Source organism: Schistocerca nitens, chromosome 11, assembly GCF_023898315.1.
Source record: "Schistocerca nitens isolate TAMUIC-IGC-003100 chromosome 11, iqSchNite1.1, whole genome shotgun sequence".
Taxonomy (NCBI): Eukaryota; Metazoa; Arthropoda; class Insecta; order Orthoptera; family Acrididae; genus Schistocerca; species Schistocerca nitens.
The window spans coordinates 156,416,068-156,435,574 of NC_064624.1; the positions used below are offsets into that span (position 1 = coordinate 156,416,068).

The 19,507-nt window shown below is 40.6% G+C and overlaps 1 long non-coding RNA gene across 2 annotated transcripts in view; it reads left to right on the forward strand.

The window, feature by feature from the left end:
• Nucleotides 1-2,032, forward strand: part of LOC126213396 (uncharacterized) — a 37,590-nt gene extending 35,558 nt beyond the window's left edge. For both annotated transcript variants that reach the window (XR_007541159.1, XR_007541158.1), the window contains exon 3: nt 1,721-2,032. This is a non-coding gene — a long non-coding RNA (uncharacterized LOC126213396). The remainder of the gene's footprint in view (nt 1-1,720) is intronic.
• The last annotated feature ends 17,475 nt before the right edge of the window (nt 2,033-19,507 follow it).

A 19,507-nucleotide genomic window follows, 5' to 3' on the forward strand; every position in this document is an offset into this window, starting at 1 on the left:
GGCAAATACTTTTAGAAAAAACTTCCTAGCAGTTAAATTTATATTAGATGTTAACAAGTTCCCTCCCCACCCCAGAAACGATTTCTTGCTATAGCCTTTCTGCATTTTATATCCCCACTACTGCAGCCGTCGATGGTTATTTTGCTGCCCAACTAGCAAAACTTGTCGACTACTTTTAGTATCTCATGCCCTAAACATAGCCACATTAACTAGATTACATTCCAGTACTCTTTGTTTTACTTTTGTTGGTGTTCATCATATCTCTTTCCAAGATACTGTCATTTATTTCACCTGCTCTTTCAACTCCTCTTCCATCTCACAGAATCGCAATGTCATCATCAGTGTTCAGAATTTTTATTTCTCCTCCCTGAAGTTTAATTCCGTTTCCAGATTTCTCCTAGGTTTCCTTTGCTACTAGTAAAATATACATAATGTAAAACATTGAGAACAAGCTGCAAACTCGTCTTGCTCCCTTTAACATCCTTCAACTCTTAGAATTGCTGTCTGACTTCTGTAAAAGTTGTAAATAACCATTTGTTTCCTGTATTTCATCCCTTAGTATATAAGCTGTTAGACACCACTGCTTGTGTGTATTAACTGCTCTGACAGATCATTCTTCGGTGTCTGTGTGTTTAGTTGTAGTCAAATTTTGTGCTTTGAGATTGTCACCTCATTACCCTCTTGACAACTGGACAAGTTGATATGTGATCTGCTCTCCAGGAAACTTTGTCCACATGTTCCTACCATTTATGTACATATGCTGACAAACCCTCCTTGTAGTGTCATTCAGCCTTTTGCCACTTACTCATTGTATAGAGAATTGAATGAAGTACCTTATTTGTGTTTGTTAGAAAAAACAGAAATAATACAAGCTGCTGCTCCTATTGAGAAAAATGGGGTGTGAGAACAATTTGTAAATTTTACAGTGACTGGCACTATTCTTGTCTTGATTAGTTAGCTTGCAGCACCGGTTATTATTGAAATGGGGTCTAAACTGTAAGAGGAAGTGATCATAGCTATACTGCTTTTTTCTGTTCTCTCCACGTCCACACTTGTTCTCTGTGATGGAACCAACAAGCATTTCTAGTGAAGGAAATGAATTGGCAGAGTCCTTGGGGAGAAACTATTCATCATTAGCCTGGCTGTGTGGAAACTGACGATGATTGTTCAGGAATTTGAAATCTAATCTGGCGGATTACACCCTGTTGTCACTGTCTCAACTCGTTTGTGATGCGATTTCTACAGTACCGTAAGGCTTTCGTGTGAGGTGTAATGAAGCCAGGGGAATTGTGAAACGGAGACATATGAATGTGGTTTTGTCATGCTGGTACTCACCCGAGATAATGGTGCATAGGATTGTCCATAAAGAGCTTATACGTTGGACTGTTGCACATTGATCATCACAGAACACAAAATGTGGTTCAAAAATTTACTGTATTTTCTGGTAACACCACGTGCAGCATCCTTCTGATGTTTATTTACTCTACCTTTTTAAAGCATTTGAAACAGCCCTTTGGAGCAAGCCTAGTTGTAATGTTGGCCTTTGTGCCAAGATGGTCTTAATGTTGTTTCTGCTTAACGTACTTCTTGATGATAGTTTATTCTCATACCATAAGGCACAAGTGCGGGGGAATTGGTCATGATTTTTAATGATGTACCTAGTTAAAAGTAAAACTTTCGTGGTTTTCACTTTTTAAGTAATGTTCATTTGATCTTACAGATTGAGAAGTGGCAGCAGTGTTCACCACGTCTTTCCGTACGGCACAAATACCTTATCGTGTGGACCTGTCACAGCTCGCAGTCGTCTGAGGTTACCGGGAGGCGAAGATGCAGTACACGGCGTACAGGAGGCGCCCTTTGATAAGTTACTAGTCAAAGATTTGCATTCGTGCAGTTCTTCTTATTGTAATGCACAATTTCAGATAAAAAATTTGTGGTTTTTGAAAAATTTGCAGAATATTTGTGTGAACTTGGTAGATTATGTTTGAGGAAATGCTGATATCGATTCAGCTGAGGCAGTAAATTTAGGGAACATGGCTGTAAGGTTCTACTTTTATGTTGTCATCTGTGTTTTTAGAAGCTATAGAAGAAATATTGAGATTTCCAATACAAATTAACTTTCAGTGGTGCAAGAGGTGTTTAACAAAATAGTCACCTTGTGCTGGTTGCTTGCTGCACTATTGTAAAAACAGATTTATTGGGCTTTTTAGAGTGTAAGTGTTTGTAAATGGACAGGCCTGAAGAAATTTTAATATGCCCGCTGGAAAGGCTTACCATTGCAGTTCCCATTAGCAGTGTGCAAAGTGTACATTCTCTGTGCTTGCTGAGGATCCGAGCCAGAATTTCATTGTACACAGTGGAATTTTTTAATCCCAATATGTTGCACTTCTGGCTTGTTCCCTTACGAGAAACGTCATAACCCTTTGATACTGAAACATAAATTCTGAACTTAGGGGGAATGTGCACGTCAATTGTTCGGCAAATAACACACTTTTAAATGAGTTCAGGAAACCTGTGTAATTTCTTATATCCCATGCTTTTTTGCTACTGATAACCAAGATCTTATTCTTGTACATACCAGATTGTGCAACTCAGCACTCTCAGCTGTAATGAAGGTTTCAGAAAGAGGGGATGTGTCCATGCGACTGAGAGTGGCAGGAGATATCTGTTTCTTGCTCTGTTGGATATGTTCTATTTCTGTGTCCTCCTTGAACATGGATATAAAACTGTTAAATGAGTTAAAGAATAACGTAGTCCACCCCAGTCTATTCTGAGACAGTGTTTACTTTAGCAAATCTGTTAGAAAAATGTGACGATGTCTCTCTTTGTGTCTGCTTAGCTTCACAGATCCCAGGAGAAGACAAATAACACCTGCCTCTCACTCTTTCCACATATTTCAAGACGACTGTGTGATAGCGGCAGAAATAAAGTTGTGCATAATCGATGATAAAGAAAACATGATGAGAAAAATAGTTGAGATCAGTACTTAAAACCACAAAATTAAATGGAAATATTTATGCCACATACAGAGAAGGTGTGCTACATTACACGATTCCATTTCTGAGAATGATACTGCCAGGTTCTCTGGTCATATGACAAATACATTCGCCGACATCTCTCTTTCCGAGCATTAATCCCAACTTGCAGAGTCTGCTGTTTTGCTACATCTCCTCCATTTATCCCTGTCGTTGACATCTTCTGGTCTTAAGCCGACAACGTGCACGTCTCACCTGACGTTGTCAGTCCATCTGTTTGCCGGTCTACCTCGTGGTCTTGTTCCTCCTAGGTTTATGTGGAGCACTGTTTTTGCAACTGAAGTCTTATATACTTTTGCCTTTAGATACTGAGGCATCTTTTTATCGCAGAGGACTCAAGTTACCTGTCTCTATTTGAACCGAGCTGCATTCACCCTCATCAGAGTATCGAGAGTTGTGTCACAGCCTCAGGTGACGACAGACCCTCTTTTGCAGGTCGTCTTTGCCGATACTTACGGTGCCTCTGGTTCGAGAGCTGCATTCTAGCTACTCTGTCTTTTAGACATTGTGGTGCAGTCTATTTTCATCCAGTCCGTCCTTCCACGTTTGAACCTGGTGCTAGAGTTCAGGGCGGGCTAGGTCGGCAAGCACCACATCGTCTTCATAAAGAAGGAACCGGGGATGTGAAGTCTGTATTTCAGCTGTTGCCATATCCGTGCAAAACACGAATAGCAATGGTGACAGGGCAGAACCCTGATGAACACCCACAGTGATATCGAAGGGAGGAGAAATTCCAACAGGACTCCGAACAACACTAGTAGAATTATGGTACAAAATTTGCACCCAGCTTATATACTCTTCAGGGACGCCATGGCAGCGAAGAGCTCGCCAAAGAAGATCGTGTGGGATGTGATTGAAAGCCTTTTCTAGGTATAGAAATGCCATGTGTACACCCATCTGTCTCGTGTGTTTTTTCCATCAAAAGGCGTGTGGCACGGAGGGTATTGATGGTGCTGCATCCATTAACAGATACACACTAGTTCGGTGTTACAGAGACAATACTTCTGAGTTTGCTATTAAGTACCCGTTCAAAGTCCTTTTAGGGCCAGATGTTTTCTCAAAAGATCATGTTAAAAGTGCCATGCGATTTTACAGTAAAATGCAGACCTGTGCCATACTTGAAATAAAATCTAAACCGTTGCATAAAGGAATGCATTTTTTTTTTATTTTTAGGGAATGCTGCTGGCTGCAGTAATACATGCAGTACACCTTGTCAAAGAACAAATTTTCAGAGAAAAAAATTATTTTCATGATGGGGTTTAACGGAAAAAATTAAAACTTTGATTCCAGTTTACTCTGAGACCCATCAAATGATGACATACTAAAAAATTTCAGGTATATATGGAATCTCTGTAGTTTCCTTAACAAAAACATCGTACAGGAATACAAAATTTTTTATTACATTAAGGAAAAAATCGAAAAGAGCATAAAATTACAAAAATATTATTTTGCTCTGAATGTGTTCTCAGTTCTTCAGGCATAAATCACTGACAAATGTGAGGTTGCAGCTATGACAACTACTTGCACACATGCTGACCAAAATGTGAAGGATTCAGTCCTTTCTTGCAACAAACACATACTGTTCGTGAACGCCACTTCTTATCCTTCGTAGAACAAACACTGCAGTAGTGTTCCTTCCTCCACGTAAGAGTCTCTACACCATATACTATTGGAACGGGTACATTTATATCAATTGCACTTGTGGTTGCAGCCCTTGCCTGAAACCACTGTTGAGAAAGTTTGCAAATGACTATGCTGTTATTCAGCCGTGTCAGTGGTTTGTCACTGGGGTTTAGGCTTTCCTTATACAAAACATATGCATTCAGCAACATCCTGGCAATTATGCTGAACACTGCCTTCTTCCACGTCTTGACAGTCCTCTCATCTAAATATCAGTATGCCATTGTATCAGATGAGTCAATGCCACCCATATTATTATTATTATTATTATTATTATTATTATTATTATTATTGTTATCATCGTTAATTCCCCATTAAGGAGAGCGTTAAAACACAATCAATATTCACAATGACAATATGGTACATAAATTGGTACATTTCAAATTCATGGCACTTTCTTCTGTCTCTTTCTTTTCTCTTCCCAAAAATCTCTCATAAATTCACTGTGTTTCTTCTTCCTCTCTTCTGTCCACTTCTTTCCTGATTTCTTCTCTTTTGGTGTTTCTTTGAATTTCTGTTTGTTGATTTTTTTATCTCTGTATTTTCCTCTGTTTGATATTTCTTCTGTGGAGATGTTTAGATTTTTGAGGTCTTCCATGGTTTCCTTTACCCAGTTAGTTTTCACCTTATTCATCACCACTATGTTAAAAATCTTCTTGGTCAGCCTATTTTCATTCATCCTATGAATGTGCCCATAGAATTTTACCCTTCTTTTTCTGATATTGTCTGTAATTGTCTCTGCCTGTTTGTACAATTCCTTTGTTGGTCTCTTTATCCAGATCCCCCGTCTCTGAACTGGCCCATAGATCTTTCTCAGAATTTTCCTCTCTTGCTTTTCCATTTCCTTGATTTTAGTTCTTCCTCTGATTACTGTTGTTTCTGAGGCATACAAGGCCTCAGGTAAGACTACTGTTTTGTAATGTCTTAATTTGGCATTGACGGAAATATTTCTTTTATTGTAATGGTTCCATGTAAGTCTGTATGCTTTTTGTAGTTTTGTAACCCTTTCTTCATTGGCTGTTGAATTCAGTCCTGTTTTCTGTATAATCTCACAGGTATTTGAAACTTTCTACTTGTGTTATCTTTCCGTACTTTGTTATCAATGGGCTTCTGTCTTTAGATTTTGTGTCCACGTACTGGGTTTTTTCATATGATATTTGTAGTCCTGTTCTGGCTGCGATTTCATGCAATATCTCTAGGGCTTCTCTGGCTTCTTTTCTGTCATTTGTAATGATGGCTATATCGTCGGCAAAGGCCAGACATTTTATGTTGACGGTTCTATTTTTCTCTCTCCCCATCTTTACCCCATTGACTCCTTTGGCCCACATCCTGATTATTTTTTCTAAAACAGCGTTAAATAAAATGGGTGACAGGCCATCTCCCTGTCTCACTCCTGTCTTGATTTCGAAAGATTCTGAGATCTCGCCCATGAACTTCACTTTTGACTTTGTATTTGTTAATGTTTCCTGAATTAGTTTTCTGGTCTTATTGTCTACCTTCATTTCTTCTAGTGTATTAAAAAGTGTTTCTCTGTCTGTGGAATCGTAAGCCTTCTTGAAATCAACAAATGTTACTGTGGTGTTTCTGGACTTTCTCGTTGTTAATAATGTTCTCAGACACCAGATCTGCTCACTGCATGATCTTCCCTTCCTGAACCCTCCTTGGTATTCTCCGATCTGTGGATCTATCTGAGGTTCTAGGCGATTTAACAGAGCTTTTGATAGAATTTTGTATTCCACCGGCAGTAACGAAATTCCTCTATAGTTATTAGGGTCTGTTTTGTCTCCTTTCTTGTGGAGGGGTTGTATTAGGGCTGACTTCCATTCTTCTGGTATCTTTTCTGTTTCCCAGATGTTTTTGATTATACTATGAATTTTGGGTGTAATGTTTTCATGGTCTAATTTCCAGATTTCTGCAATCAGTCCATCTTTACCTGGTGCTCTGTTATTTTTCGATGATTTTATTATTTTCACGATTTCTTCATATGTTGGGGGTTCGGAGTCCCGGTTGGGTTCTGGTTTTGTAAACTGTAATCTCTGTTTTGGTTTATCACAGTTAAGTAACGTGTCAAAGTATCTGGCTAATATTTCACAGTTTTTCTTCGGATTTGTCTCCAGTGTTCCATCTTGTCTTTTGAAGCATAAGCTTGGTGGCTGATATCCTGTCATATTTTCTCGGAATACTCTGTAAAAATTTCGTGTGTTGTTTCTGGTGAAGTCTTCTTCTATCTCCTTCAACCTGCTGTTTTCGTAACCTCTTTTTTTTCTCTTTGGATTATTTTTGAAGTGTTTTTCTGTATCCTGTTGAAGTCCTCCCATTTTTCTTGTGTTTTATGGCTGTTAAATTTTTTCCAGGTTTGTATTTTGTCTTCTATGGCCCTGTCACATGTCATGTTCCACCATCGGTGTTTCCTTTCTCTCGGCGGCTGCCCCAATTTTATCAGTTCTTTTATTTTTTCTGACAGTTCTGTCCAGTTGTTGCTATTGATTTTCGTAATTTCTTCTATTATTTCTTTCTTGTTTATTTGTAAGTACTCTTGATTTGTCTATTGGGTATAAATTTTACTTTAATTTGGAGAAGGTGATGATCAGATTCGAAAACTCCTTTCCTTGTTCTTACGTTCATTACCGTATTTACTCGAATCTAAGCTGCGCTTTTTTTCCACATTTTGTAATCCAAAAAACCGCCTGCGGCTTAGAATCGAGTGCAAAGTAAGCGGAAGTTCTGAAAAATGTTGTTAGGTGCCGCCACAATTAAGTTCTGCCGTCGAATATATGTAGCGCTACACAGGCATGCTCTGCAGGCACAAAGATAAATATTGGTGCCAAAACCTCTGCGTCAGTAAATAAATTTTAAAAAAAGGTTGAAGATGAGCTTTTTTCTCCACCCCGAGTTTCGACCACTGCATTTTCATACATTATCCAACGAAGTAAATACAAATTCCGTATTGTTCATCTTCGAATGTAGCAGCATTTCATTTGTCAATATGGCCAACTCTACGTTCTGAATTTTTTCCTACCTGTGAGAAGAGATGGTTGCTAATAGGAACTTTTATATATTGTGAGACACATGCAGTATTCTCTTCACCATAAGAATAATATGAATATAAACATTTTGCCATGTATTGTTTTGTGTTTGCTGCTATCTCATTGAAATCCTGTCTGCCTAATAAACTACGAAACTAGAGTGAGTCAACAGCAAATACGGAAGAATATACCTATCATGTCATGTTTATATTCATATTATTCTTATGCCTAATAGTGGTACAGTCCGAAATGAAGCACGGCAATTGACTAGATTTTTAAATCTATGATGACTCTAATTTCTGTGCAGAATGTAATTTACTAAAGAGGTGTCTGCAAAGATTTTTAAACGGAGAAAAATTTTTGCTAAATTCTCGTTCAGAACATCTTCTATCATATACAGTCTATTATTTGGTTCTTGTTGATCATTATCGAAGAAAGCAGGAGTGAAAGTCACAACAAATAGCGGTCTCTTGCCATTGTTTCGCTAGTGAGAGGATTCCTCTGTTTTGTTTTTTAATTGTAAGCGGCGGTAGCGTGCACAAAAGCAAGCCATGCCGCGAGTGGCGACAGGTCGTAAACCCAGATTATCAGAATGCGACAAACAGTGCATGACACAGTACAGTAATGCATTTTCAGCTTGGAGTGTCATAAACACCTATAACAAAGAGAACGGCACTTATCAGAAAAATAAGCAGTCAATTCAAACCAGACGAAGCACGTGAAAAAGGAAGGCTACCCATATAAATACGGACGGAGCGCCTGATGCATAGCAATGGCTACCTGATAAAGCTTAACTGCTAAGCTTATGACTCAAACGAAACTACTGTAGCTGTATCATCATTCATTTGACCTAAATTGTGTCTCATATTACAATGGACCAACTTTGTTTCGATTTGGAGGTGCGGCCTAAAACTTTTCTCTCCCCTTGAATTTAGAGTCTTACATTTCAGGTGCGGCTTAGATTCGAGTAAATACGGTATTTCTCTGGTGTTTTTTGTGGATATTGCTACGTGGTCTATCTGACATTCTCCTAGAGCATGGTTGGAGGATTTCCAAGTTACAAGTTTTCTGTGTTGTTTCTGGAATTGCGTTGACATGATTTTCTGATCAAAATTTCTGCAGAAGTTTATCAAGTTCTCTCCATTTTTGTTTGTTCTCATGTGGGCCATGTGTTTCCCTGTCATGTCTCGGAATTTTCTTTCCTTGCCTAACTGGGCATTGAAGTCTCCTAGTAACACTTTTATGTGATTCTTGGGGATTTTGCTGGTAGTTTCTTCCAGATCTTCCCAGAATTCCTCTATCATATCTGGGTTCTTCTTGTTATAATTGTTTGTGGGGGCATGTCCATTGATTAATGTATAGGCTTTGTTTCCAGATCTTATCGTGAGTGTCGACACTTTTTCTGATTTTGAGGTGAAATCTAGTACGGAGTCCAGTATCGATTTATGTACTACAATGCCACCCATATACTTATTATATTAAAAAATTACATCTGGTTTCTTGACTGACTGACTGTCTATTGTGAATTGTTTTTTCTGACGATGTAGCAGAGGATGATGTACTCGTAAGGAGGACTGAGTTTCTCTGCGATTTCTTCTGTCTGAAGCCCCGGAGAAGGATAAAAGATTTCCTGAAGAACTTTAGCTGACCGACAGCATAATTTGTCATAAGACCACATGGCAGGAATTTTCTGTTTCTTCTAATTGTTCCCATTAGATGAGTACCAACTGAATACAGCTTTTCTGCCAGAGGAAGAGATGTAAAAAAGTTATCACAAAACACAAGGTAACCTTTTTGCATGTAGCTCCCAAGAGCTAGTTGTTTCATGATGACTACATATCCCAGGCCATTCTCTTTTATTTCGTTTTTGTCATCACTTTTTGCACTGTGGTATACATAAAACCCTAGGCATTAATTTACTACTGAATAACATAGCATCCAAAATTTGACTCCCCACCTGTGACGATGTTTATTGGGAAGGTACTGGATTAGCTGTGAGTGCGCCTTTGTCCCAACAAGACTTTCATCAACACACAGTTGCTGGTGTGGAGTGTAGTGACGACAGAAAACACTGTGGGCAATATCCACCATCACTTGAAATTTGGCTGTTGGATCATATGATGGGTGACCAGGAGGGGGAAGTTCAGAATTATCTACAAAATGTAAGAACCCCGACAACAACTGAAACCTGTTGCGTGAAAACATTCGCGAAAACCACGGTGTCAGCAGGTTTGCATCAGTTGACCAATAACTAAAAATCATCTGTTTGTTTTATCAGTCCAGTATTCAAAATCACTGCTATAAAAGCCCTCTTTTCTGCTACAGTTGTTGGTTGCAGCTGTTTGATTCCACCTGGCGAGTGTATCTGTTAGTCTGTCACCATAATCGTAAGAAGCTGCTGTGAAAAGAACGAATTGAAAAAATCAGTTGCTGAGGTGTTTGCTGGTATATGTCTAGGACCTGGTAGTTCTGCATAAACAAAGCTTGTAGGGGGCAGATTGTCTGATGCTGCCTCATCCATTATTTCAACAAAAGTATTTGCACTGCAATTCAGTTGTGTTTGGTCGTCGTCGTCATTTGCTGACGCACAATCGTCACTTGAAGAAGAAAATGACGAGTCCTCTTCTCTACCGGACATCTCATAATCCGGTTCACTTTCTGCAAATCCTGCAACTTCATCTTCACTTTCATAATTTACCATATTATTGCCTAAATCACACATTTTGAACTGCAACTTCTTTCTTGACGGCTTCATGCTGCCGTGAAATACTAGGTAAAATAAACAACACTGGAGAAGTTTATTTTAATCAACATATTGCACTGACAATCAAAACGGAGATCGATATGCAGTGCCTTCGACCTTCCTTCTGCTTCTCGGTTAGGAAATACTGACATCTTTGCCTTCAAGCGCGGAAAAAATGAACGAGAAGGGCATTGCGGTCAGATCATTACTGGCATTTTTCGCCGAAAATATGGATCACGGTCAGATCGTATATGGCACTAAAAGGGTTGAAGTATGACAGAGGAGTCGAATAGGGCAAATTGTAACTGTTATGCTAGTTGTCCATGCTTGTGGAAGTTGTTTTTTGGCGATGATTTGGTTGAAGAGTGAGGCAAGGAGTTCTGAAGCTGGCTTTCCGAGCATTTTCCAGATTTCTGCTGGTAGATCATCTGGGCCAGTTGCTTTTCCATTTTTCAACTTTCTGATGGCAAGCATTACTTCATTACATTCACTGACATCATCCGCTGCTTTTTCATAAAGATGCTGATAACGATGACAAAATTGTTTCCACTTCTCGGGCAGCTGTGCACTGCATGTACAGATTTCAATACTGTGTTCAAAGATGTGCAGACAGTGTTGTTGTTTGATTAAAACACCATATGACTTGCATATACAGGGAAAACACACTTTTACACTTTTCAAGTGACATCAAAGAAATGATGTAAAATGTTGGAAATAAAGCTTTAAGCTGCAAATGTTATGTTTAGGATACTTCCTTGCACTTTATGTATGATATATGTACATAACAGGCATCAGAAGACTTATCAGGGACTTGTTTATTATCTAATGAAGGTTGATTATCTAATAAAAAACGCTGATGTAACTGGAACGGACAAGTGTCTGGGAAGTAGGAATGTTTGACTTATTTGTCATAATCGATGTTTTTGAAAGTGTTTTTTCATGCTTAGGATGTCGTGTTTCGAGAATTTTTTCTCGTTGTCAAGTGCAAATATGTAAATATGTCATATGCCAAAACACGCTAAATATGGTCGTCAAAGGTGTCACATTGATCACAACAGTTGTGAAACTGTTTGCGGAGTAGAGACAGTTTGGAAATAGTTGTGACTGGTTGTGATATCTTTATTCAGATGAACCTAGTTACTCACATCAGCCACCATGCCAAGTAGAGCTTGGCAGCGGTGGGAAATACGGCACGAATTGTCCAACTTTTAGTCGTTTACTGGTTCAAATCTGCTGAGTTAAGAGCCCAGGTGTCAAGAAACTTAACCATGTAATATTTGTAAACACTACTGGACAGCCAACATAATTTTTTCTCTACAAACATTTTTTCGTAACGCGTAAATTGCGGAAAAATTATAAATATGTTGACGCAAAATAAGGTGCAAATTAACATTGTGGGCGTAGGAAATTTGTCGGGACCAATAAAAAATGTCATAAACGACGGGAAAATGTTAATTCCGGGAATGTAAAAGTGGGGTTATAATGTACTTCGAAAATAGGCGTGACTGCAAAAACATTTATTTCGACGGTAATCGGTTTCGATTTGTATTTGGCCATCCTCAGACTCTCGTACCACGATGGTAGGCAGTGGCATTAATGGAGCAAGTGTTGTGACTCCATGAACATCAGCTGCTTTTTGAGGTTCCACTCCATGAACGTCAACTGGTCTTACACCATAGAACACCATCGGTCTGCCATAGATAGCCTGACAGAAATACCCGACGAGGATTCGGGCGCACCAATAAGCTAAAAATCTCTTTTTGGTCAAGAGCCCCGTGTACGGTGTCCGCTGTTCAGGGCACAATTGAGCCTACACTTGTCCACTGTGTTCCTTCAGGAGACGTATGAATAGGATATTTCTGCATCACATCTTCTCGGTTTACAGCTTCATAAGTCGGCAGATGACAGTCATTCGGTCCCCCGTCTCCATCATCAGGACCATCTCCGCCCACTACCACCTCCTGGTCCTCCTCCTCCTGCGCCTCCACTTCCTGGTCCGTGAGGATCTGGAGGTCCTCCTCCTCCTCCTCCTCCTCCTCCTCCTCCACTTCCTGGCAGTCCAGGTGGGGCTGCCCAATCAGCCTGTTCCCGTCCTGTGGCTCGGCTACGAGTTCTCTGTCTTCCTTGTTCTTCAGTTCTTGCAGCCTTGGAAGATGTGGTCTGGTCTTTGGCAGCTCTTCGTCTCTCTGTGTCTGTAGCTGGCACACCTGTTGCTCCGGTGGGTCCACCCATAATTCTAGGATGAGCTCTGTCCTGAGCTTTTATCATTTCAATGTCCGACGACATTGTATCAGCTTCTGTATTTGAGCCTGAGGCTGCCATTATACCCGCGCCGGCGAAGCATTGCACTTGACAGTTTGCTTTTTGTCAAGTTAGCTTGGCTGTACTGTAGTAGCGATGTTGCAACAGCAGCCTCTATACACACAGCAGACGATACAGTTTTCCATCCCATCTCGTAAATGCAAGCAATTGAGCAATTACAGAGTATATGAAAACTCGTTTTTAGTTATGCTACAATGACAGGAAATTAACAACAGTATAATAATGCACGTGAAAACGTGACAATGCACATCCTTTCGATAACGGAGCAAATAAATACAGAAAATAGGCATCTGACGACTGATATTTTAAAATCAATACTGTTCATAGTTTACAAAATAAATAACAACCGAGATCGCAATAAATAACCAATATTAGTAATTTTTCCCTCACCAATTTACAGCGATAATGGCGCAATTCCATCCAGCTCGCCATCGTCAATGTTGTCCGATTCGTCGCCAAAACCGTCTTCGTCGCCGTCATCGGTAAGACAAATCATTAACTGTTAGTGGCCACTGATAATGCCTGCTATTGTCTGTGCTGCTCGTATAAGCTTCTTGACGTGCTCAACTTTTTTCCTCCGTGAAACTCTATCCACAGTCACAAGAGCTTCACACAACAGCTTTTCCACCTCTGTTATGGTAAAGGACTTGTTGTTGTTCCTTACGTACATTTTTACACCACTCCATACTAACTCAATAGGGTTGAAATGGCAGTGATATGGTGGCAGCCTTATTACACTATGACCCTGCTCCTTGGCCATTTCGTCTACTACATATGTAGGTGTCGTAGACTTATTTTCTTTAACAAGAGAATATAAGAGAACCTTTGTCATACTCATATCCGCTGCAATATTTCGAGCCTGTAACCGTTGCACCATAACTTCTTTCCAATCATTTGTGGTTGGGGCTGTGTTCATTATCACCGAATGATATGGAGCATTGTCCATTACAATTGTTGTAGGGACAGGAAATTGTTTTAAAAGGTTCCTGAACCATTCAACAAATCGTGTGTAATCCATATCTTCATGGTAATCACCAGTCTTTTTTTATCTAAAAACTAAAAGTGCATTGGGGACAGAACCACTGGAGGAGCCTGCACGGACAACAATTAATCTAGCTCCTCTTCCCGTCGGCTGATGGCCACTACTGCTGGGTGTGTTATCCGTCCAGCATTTACTGACAGCTTCCCCGGCATTAACCCACGTTTCGTCTAGCCAAATTATGGAACGAATGTCTCTGCCCACAATTTTGTGCAAGAAAATGCTACGAGCTGTAACAATATGTGCCCTCTCTAACAGTACTTTGCGTCCGTCTAGCGTTTTGTAACGGAAACCCATATTTTTTAGCACAATTTTAGCGATGTTTTACCACCCCTGAAGAGTTCACTTTCTTTTAAAAATATTAATAACTTAGCTATAGTCGGATACTCTTTTCTGCTGTAGTAAGCATAAACATGCCTACGAACTGCATCAGTCTGGAAAGAATCTAAATCTGTGATAGGACTAGGCCGCTTTTTCTTCTTTCCCGGGGTTGATAAAAATGCATTATTTGATCCAGACAGCTCGGAATCATTACGGCTCACTTCAGTATCTTCCAAGTTTTGTAGTAATGCTCCCTTACTTACTACGGTTCTTGCACTAATACCGAGAGTTTTCGACGTACGTTCCACCACTTTGTCGGCAGAAATTGATGGCTGTCCAGGAATGCTTACGTAGTTTTTCTCCTGCTCGTAAAACTCACGAGTTCTGCGTAGTAACTCCAGTGACTGGCTGTTTAAGCGGCACCCCTCGACGCAAAGGATTGTCACTATATAGGTGAACGAAGTCTTTTCGGTGGCATTTTCCAAGTATGTACACTCACAATGTAACACAAGTCACGACGATATAGAACACAGTAAAATGAAAACACATGGTAAACAACATAACAATTCACGTTGTTTACACACTCACTAAACAAAGCTGGCAACATGGGAACTTTGACGTCACAGCACGTGAGTAAGAGCAGTGCTCACTGCGCTGTGATTGGCTGGCGCCCCACGCTGGACGCCTAACGCCTATCGTTTTCTCACTTGTCGCACTGTTACGCTGCCAACTTCATATGCAAACGTCAAGTGCAATTTTTCAACGGCCCGGGTATAGAGCAGGTGCTGAATGTTGAGGGATCCTATAAAATTAAGAATAAAACAATGACTTGTTCAGATGATAAGGAGGAAGCATGTAGAAGTTCTGCAAATCTTAGGAGGTTGGGATCAGAGTCTGTGTAGCTGGATGAACCGAACGAACTGCAGGACTGGGGCACAGAAAGAGCTGACATGGTCGGAGTGAGGGTTGTTGCAGTCCATCACTCACAACTGTTTCAGTCTTAATCTCCAGGACATAACACTGTCTAACTGCCACACTAAAGGATTTTAATACAACATAGTATATTGAGTGTATGAGTCAATTTGTTTGTATATTTTATTACAACCTCACAATTAATTTGACATTACAATTGTCAGTATTACTACGCAACTAACTATAGCCTAAAACACCCGATTACAACCATCAAATTATACAAAACAAACATATTGTTGGAGTACAGAAGATATACAAATTATATACTTATTGTCCACATACAAAAGTCCATTACAGAGTTCTTAATATTGTTGATCAAGTCCTCCACACTGATGATTTTAAGCTCCAGGTCGGATAGTCATATCATTCACAACCCACGTCGACCTCGTTCGAGGCACTGGAAGATATAATTGTGTGGAACCGGGAGCAGCAGAAGCGACAAGGGAAGTTGGCCGATCCTCCGTCAGTTTGTCTCCTTCCGCCTTCTGCCCGACCGTCTCGACATCCTCAGTCTTCCTCTGGGTAGGTTGGTGCTGGGTGAGCAGAACTTGTGTAACATTAGACCACATACAAGCTGAAAGTTGACTTCCAAAGCCATACATCTTACACAACAATGTTCCATTAATAAATGAATTGATCACGAATTTAAACACCTTGATACAAAATCAAATACCCAACACCCCAGACATATATGAACCAAATTTGGCAAACCAACCCCACATACATTCCATCACAGAGGCAGATTGTATTGTTCTTGATGTTAATAAGTTATCTATGGAAATACTCCGACGATCCAGATGATACCCAGCAGCCCCACGAGCAGTGATGTTAATCAGAGATTCTTTCTCACCATGGAACATCAGATTCTTTTCAAAATTCTCAATATCGTCAGCCGAATATAATCCTTTGGTAGCAGGTCCAGCTGGATTGATGTATGTCCAGTTCTCCTTAGATACAGGAGAGTTTCTGTGGCACAAATTTACCTCCTGCGACACCTCCCGCCGAACTGTACCATCCGTCATATAAGTAAAACTGGGGAGGGGTCGAGGAAGAGCATTCAACCTCCACCCCAGTAGCCTTAATTATGCCTGTCTTTGGTGTCAAGAAGACACTCCTATTTTTATACGTTACGGGTAAATCATTATAACATCGCTCAGTTCTCTGGACGTTCAAAGGGACAGGTATACGATCAGACAGGAAAAGCACTTCTCCTCACCTGATGGTAGTGTGTCCCTTCTCGCCAGTCAGAGGGCATAGGCAAATTCTTCTTCATTAATGAAGGCAGTCGACAATAGTGTAGGTAGTTGTGTTCGTCTGATTTCACACGATAGTCTGGTGAAGTGTCTGTATAAGGAGAGAAGAGCCTGCTTGATATGTCTCTCCACAAACACAAATTTAGTATTAACGTAGGTAGCTAAAGTGACGTCTAAAGGATCCACATAGCCTTCCTTCTGGAAGTAAGTGGGAAGGTTGTCTGCCGTCAAATGAACAAATAGCTGGGGACGCTCCAGTGAATAGCAAGGTACCCCGCGCACGTCTTGAGCTCTGAGGCAAACGATTGCTCTGTGGAGTTAACCATTAATAAGTGCCTACATCCTGTTTGTAACGTTTCTTTGTATAGAATGCCTGGTCCCTCATGTAGAACAGAGTAACTAGCTGGGTTACAGCCTGTGACATCATACAGCTCCCCAAAGGTCTGACCGTAAACTAGGTCCACGAACTCTCCTTTCGATAGATCGGCAGTATGTCCGCCCGGTAAAATAATCGTCCCACTTTGGAGTTCCGTGTCAGCCCATCCGTCGTGTAGTGTAACCGTCACTGTTGTGACGACGACGACGTCTGAGTATTACATCCGTTTGCGTAGAAATCTCCTCCTCCCCAGTAACCGTCAGTTGATGTCCGTCCTATACGATTGAAGGAAGTTGTGACACTTCCGTTATGCTGGAGATCGTTAAATGTAGGCTGACCTTTCCGATTGTAGGTTCTAATCCTGTGCACTTCTGCACAGTCTCGGGCCGAGATTGTCTTAACACCTTCTTGCACACCGTCTGTGACCAAAGTGACATATCCGTGTCTACTGCAGAGGTAGATAAGCTCAAAATAATGTATCGTACAGCTGTAGTAATGGGTTTCACCTGCGTGCTTTTTCTGAAGGAGCTGTATGGATACTTTTTTTTATACTGATTCTTGAGGATCAGGACACCCATCAACTCCTGCCAATGATATGGTCCTCATGTTAATGCTTTTGGACCTGCTGTCATATCCTACTAGACTGCCTGCCGGTTGCATAAACAACCCCAACAGCATCCAAGTAACAATCTTCACGGTTGTGATGATGCGAGAAAGATTCAAGGGTTCTCGAGATAAAGTATAGGAAAATAATGAGAGTAAAATTTAATTTTACTTACCTCTGGGTACGCACCCCTAGCTTGTATCCATCTGGTTAGGGACAAAGCGGCCTCCGTGCCGTCGAGGAAATGTCGATAAGGATCCGAAGTAAACCTGCTGTCATCCACTGGCCCTCTGTAATGTTGACTGGTTACTGGTGCCCATTTGAACCGAGGGTCCAATCTCTCAATAGCTCGGACGTACCACCTTCGACTTGGGCTTTCAGGCAGAGGCTCGTTTGGTCGGTCAATATAATGGTCCAAAACAATCTGTGCCCCTGCACTGTACAGATAGGTGTAAGCAATCCTAGTCGCTCGATTCCTAGTATCCCTCACCCAGCCGACATCTCTGCTCACTGGTATAACAAGTTCACGGATCTGGTTCTTCACAACTTCATAGTGAGATATCAATCTATCTCGGATATAACAAGATAATCTGTTCTTGATTTCTGACTTAAGCATAGCTAAACAAGTTTCATAATAACCCCACCATCCGAGTCTAGTTTGGGAGCTGACATACCAGTAAGGGGTCAATATCTGAAGAGAACGTAATAAGAGAATATCAGGGTTGAAGGAGACACACCTAGGCTTGTTGACGGCCCTCATCTGAACACGCTGAGCAATATAGTTAACGTGGAAGTGGCAAATGTTATACCCTCGCCGGTGAAACATGTCACTTGACAGCTCACGTGTGGTTGGCTACACTGCGAATGCAAGGTGTCAATAGCTGCCACCGCACACGTCTACAACTCAACTCCGAAGTACGTTTCATAAATGTAAGCTACAATCAACGTTTATACGTGAGTGCAACAAAGTACATTTTTCTAACAATGGAGAGAACGACGATGGAGACGAAGTGTTTGATAGTATATGAAACTGGGAAATAAAAACACTCAAAATTAATGACAATATCTGTGAAAAGTCGTTTCAAATTGTTACAGTAATAGCTGCATATAAAACGTCATATAATAATGTAAATCTAAGCACACCAAATAACACACTATCCACACTCATAGAAAGAAACAAAGGAAAACATGCATAGCCTGCTCAACTGCAGAGAGAAAAAGAATCAATTCTGTATACATTTACACTCACCAATTTACGATGTCAATGGCGCAATTCCATCACGTTCTCCTTCACTATCATTGGAATTGGCACCAAAACCGTTGTCTTCATCATCATCACCACCATCATCATCATGAAGAGAAATCATTAATTGGTTATTTTCGTTTATAATGCCATCTATAGTCTGTGATTATCATATCAGTTCAGTGACATGCCTACTTTTCTCCTCCACGAGGTAGTGCCTAAAGCAGCAAGACCTTCACGTAGCAGTCTTTCCACTTCTGTTACAGTGAAAGTCTTGTTGTTACTTCTAATGTACGCCTTGACTTCACTCCAAACCAATTCAACTGGATTAAAACAGCAGTGATAAGGCGGTAGCACAATTACCAAGTGACCATGTTCCCTTTTAATTTCATCGACAACGTATTTAGGCATCACACAAAGAAAGTGCTTCATGACGTCGGAGACATGTGGATGTTTACTCACACAGAAGCTATATAATACTAGGAAAGGACTCAGGAGGACACTCTCGGCTCTTACCAACATGTTATGGAGGTAGATAATGGGCAATCCACCCAACCTAACAGGCACCAGAAGTAAAGCTATTTCCGTCTGAGTCAAGCGTTTGTACAGTCGATCTTGAAATAGATGATAAAAGGCCCAGGTTAATGCAACTTTGTAAGAGAACAAAACCAACTGTCTGTTTACACGAGCTGTGTCCATTAGTATATGATGCCCCATTGTAATCACCAAGTGTAGACAAAAAAAGCATTGTTGGCACTAAATGTTTTCTGTATCTTCCTGAACACCGATGGCAGTTAAACGGTCCCACAAGAGGCTGCTTTTGAGAAGGCAAAGTAGGACTGGGACCCATAGCTCTCTCGGATATTGATTTTGTGCCCTAACTTAGCTAGAGT